The 4,648-nt window shown below is 32.6% G+C and overlaps 1 pseudogene; it reads left to right on the forward strand.

The window, feature by feature from the left end:
• Positions 1-1,854: 1,854 nt before the first annotated feature.
• On the forward strand, positions 1,855-3,578 carry LOC107865364 (annotated as a pseudogene).
• The last annotated feature ends 1,070 nt before the right edge of the window (positions 3,579-4,648 follow it).

Below are 4,648 nucleotides of genomic sequence, written 5' to 3' on the forward strand. Positions count from 1 at the left end.
GTCAGGGGTAAGTTGTAGATCAGGTTTAAGGCGTTTAATTCTTGTGGTGATGTTAATTGCAATTTGTTGTTTCATTGTACCCTTTTGTTCCTCAAATTCTTCTAGCATTCTTTATTTCAGGCTCTGTTCTATTTCCTCTATTTTTGTTGCAGCAGATCATTCGTAGAGGATGCAAGATCTCTCAATTTCTCTTTCAATGTTGTTTTGGTAACTCCACATCTACATAATTGTACATGACCTGGATGCTCTGGTCCCATAACTGATGCAAAGACATCAACTGACTCAGCTTCATCGACGTTTGCTTGAGTTTGTATTTTCTTTATTTCAGCCTATAAATAAAAGACAAGAGAAAGTATTTAATTAAATATAACTGAGTCAATAATTAAAATCAAAGAAATTATCTCAACAAAAATTAATTAGGAAATGTCATACAATTTTACAAATTATATCGTCATATGATTCCTTGTAGATTCGATTTGGTTTTCTTGATCTTGTGGCCACAAAGATGTCCTTCCTTAACACAACACCAACAACTTATTTTTTATTTTCCTGGTTATATGGAACTTGACATTATAATCTTTTTGAGTAAGATAATGATTTCATATTTAATTAAAATTAGAGAGAACATCAAACCTCGCGTTTTAACGCAAAACTTCTCTTGTCAACGGTGTGAGTATACCTCAATTTTTTTTTGATTCTCCATATTAGTATGAGATGTTTTCTTCAATATCATGTCATCATCATATATATAAACAACATCAGTTAAACTACTACCCAAAAAGGACCTGCGATGATGGCTCTCTAAATGTGGGAAAAAAATATAATTTTTCTGAAAAGCATTAAACTATAGTGACATTTATATCTTACTTGAGCTTCCTCGGAGTTCCAATAATCAAGGGGAACCTTAAATTCAACTTCGGGAACATAATTAGGCATTTTTCGCACTCAAATCTCGTCATTGGGATAACGTTTATAATATCGACTTATTAGCCGACACTTATACGTTCTCCAAGCATCTTGAATTATTTTTAAGGCCCATTTCTTTCCGGCATTAGGAATGTCATATTTCTCCTAAAATTTGGTTCAACATTGTTAGCATAAAAAATACAAAATATCTTTAATAAGAATTTAAAAATTGAAACTTCAAACCATGGTGTATTTCCACATGTCCTTTTTTGTGTTTACTTTTTTCCAAGTCTTAACAATGACAGGAAAAAAAGTCGAATTCCATGCAAGTGTTCCAAGAAAGATACTCAAATCTTGTATAACTAATATAATAGGACCAATTGGTTGGTTGGGCTCATTTAACACAGTCAATTTACGTTTAGTCCTCCCATGTCCCTTTGCATTTGTGTTTTGCCTCTTTTTTTCTTTTTAGCCGGAGGACCTACAATAATTATGAAATAAATACAATCAGTAATTCATTAATATTATTTTTATATCTGAATGAAATGTACATATTATTTCCTTGCTCTATAGATTGTTCATTTGTGGCATGAGTGGTAGCCTCCAGTAACACTTTTTTCTCTTTTTCGGGTACTACTTTTGTTGCCGAAGAGGTTAAATTCAGTAACAGTTTTTGTCTATTTTTTGGAGTTATTTCTTTTGCAGAATGGGCAAAATGTAGTGACTCTTACTGCCCATTTTTTAGATTTGCTTGTGTTGTAGAAGAGGTAGAATGTAGTGATATTTTTAGCACTTGTTTTTGTACTTCTTGTGTTGCAGATGAGGTAGAACCAAGAAGCAATTGTTGCACTTGTTTTTGTAATTTTTGTACTACAAAAGAGGAAGAATTCAGTGGCACTTGCTTCACCTATTCTAGTAGTTCTTGCCCAAGATTAGGGGTATAATATAATGGCACTTGCTGTACTTTTTCTTGCACTTGAGAACCTTCTGATGGACATTGTTGCACTTCATCTTTTGAACATGAAGTCTGAATAGTTTTTTTGATTCCTTGTAGTGATTCTTTAACGTTGTAAGTGACCCAGTAGAAACATATCTTGAGCTTATAAGTTTTTTGTTTTTTGTTGGATGTCTTTCCTGATTCATGACTATTCAAAACTCTATCATTATAAACAAAACAAATGTTATTCCAAAATTCAAAATGAGACAATAATAAATTCTGCTGAGTTAAAATCATAAATTGTTTAGTGACTATAATGAAGTCCAATATACAATATTATCATCTTATAATTGTCCTGCAATGACAAATAATATGATTATCTCATAATTGGCCTATAATGACAAATAAAATACCACTCATAGTGTAAATTTGTTGTCTACATTTATAGTGAATATGACTAATTAAGTTCAAATTATTCTATCAAGTGATTGACACTCCAGGGATCTTGGATAGGACATTTGAGGATTGTAATATCATAGAAATGTGCAGCATTACAACCCTAGTGGCTATAGCATTGCACACCATATTGCTTTTTTTTCACAACATCAATTCACTTTTTATGAACAAACATTTGATGATCGTATGCAACAAAACTGACTTGCAGCCATTAGAAGGGATTTCTGAGGAAGGCATGAATTTAGTCGTAGATATCAAATATAAAGCTATGAAGATAGTAATTGGTCAAGGTGGTGAGCCAACAGATAAAGTAGGTGTGTTTTTAACTATGAGCACTTTGACTGAAGATGGCATAATTTCAGTGAAAAATATAGCTTGTGAGAGGTTACTGAATCAAAGTGTTGAAGTGAAAATAAATTCAAAAGATTTAAATAACTATTTGAACAACTTCCATGTTGCTATCCCAAAACCACATAATAAGAAAGAGAGGCCACCATGTATTCCAAAGGCAGTGTTTGAAGCCAGAGAAAAGTAGGCTGAGGCAGATACTAAGAAATAAAAAATAAAACTTGAGAGAGATCCTGAGAATGAGAATAAAGTTGTTGGTGTTTATTTTGTGAGCTTGAGGAAGAATTATCTATTAGCAACTGAAGAATGCAAGGAAGATATAATGCCTAAAATTTTAGATGGGCACAATGTCTATGATTTTGTTGACCCTGATATCTGACAAAGGCTTAAATAGTTAGAGACAGAAGAAGATCTTCGTCAGGATAAAGAAGGAAATGGTGAATTTGAGATGGATTGTGTAGAGCTGACCCCTAAAGAATAAGTAGCATTAGCTAAAATCTGGAAAAATAAAAGTTTGCTCATTCAAAAGCATAGAATAAAGAAGAGCACCGCAGAGAGCCAACCCACTATACCAAGAAAGTTTGATAAATACAAGGAGTTCACTTTAAAAAGAATGGGAAGAAAGTTATCTACTTTGGGAGTGGATTTAATAGATGTAGATGACATTACGCCCAGTAAAAAGTAATGTAGGTCTAGATCACTTTCCATGGAAAGATCAAGGTCAATGTCACAACATTGAAATAATTTTTTTCCAGGAGAGAGCATCAAGGACAAGCCCCAGAAAAAAAGGGCTATTAAAATGTTTAAGAAATCTACTAATAAGAGAAACAAGGATGCTCGGCGGGGAGAGGCTGATAGAGTCATTCCTATTCTGAAACCAAAATATCTTTTCTTTGGAAAAAGATCAAGTGGGAAAACTGACAGGCGGTAGTGAGTAATGAAAAAAGAAAACCTTTATTGGAATGCCAGTTCAAGACTGCAACCTGGTGCAGTTTTATAATGTCAACACAAGACTACAGATTTGAAGTATTTAAATTTATTCTGACATACCTGTGTTTACTGCCTTTTATTATGCAATTTTGGACAAGATTTATGTATCTTATCTCTTCTCTAGCAACACAAAAGACCAAAATTAATAGAGGGATTATGGGAAGAAATAAGATAAGGCGGAAATAAATAGCTACAGTTAAGAAGAAACACACCTCCAAGCATTCTTTAATACACTTTTGCAGAGAAATATTGGAACAATAACTTGTAAAATCCTCAAATGAAATTGTTTGCTAAGTTATTAAATATACTAACAACTTTCAGGTAGAGTAGAAACACTTAATAGTTCATGCAATTTTCTGTTATATTAAGGTATAGGCCACTTGAGTTTCCACAGGTTGGATGTTGAGGAGGTAAATAAAAGGACTAGTGGGAACTCAGGGGATGAGTTTGATAAGACTAATCTGATTGGCAATATCAATCTTTTGATGAATGCTCAAAAAGCACAAATTTCATAGAAAATCAGTAAATCAAACACTCATCCAATAGAAAATCGAACATCAACGATAAGAAAGATTAAAAAACATCAAATGCCCAACCAAAAATTGAGTCTAACATTACTAGATACAAGAAAATCCAATTTAATAGTTCATACAATAGATATTCAACATCAATGTTATTAGAAATCAAATATACTAACCTTAAAAGTTGTTTCTTCGAATAAAATATCTCAAATTGAAGAAAAACCCTAGAATTTGGGCCCCAAATATCACAAATTCAAAGAAACCTCAAAATATGAGACAATTCCCAAAATTATGCTCCAACCATACTTAATCTTCTCAGAAATATCAAAGAAACCCGAAAACATGAGAGAATTCCCAAAGATTTAGCTTACTATGATTCTGAAAATAGTGATTATTCATCCATTTAACAACGTACGACAACATCTTCATCTATTCATTTTCCACAACAACTTTATGTTGCTAAGAAGTCACCAATTTTGTGGATCATTTG

This window comes from Capsicum annuum, chromosome 3 (genome assembly GCF_002878395.1).
Source record: "Capsicum annuum cultivar UCD-10X-F1 chromosome 3, UCD10Xv1.1, whole genome shotgun sequence".
In the NCBI taxonomy this organism is placed as follows: domain Eukaryota; kingdom Viridiplantae; phylum Streptophyta; class Magnoliopsida; order Solanales; family Solanaceae; genus Capsicum; species Capsicum annuum.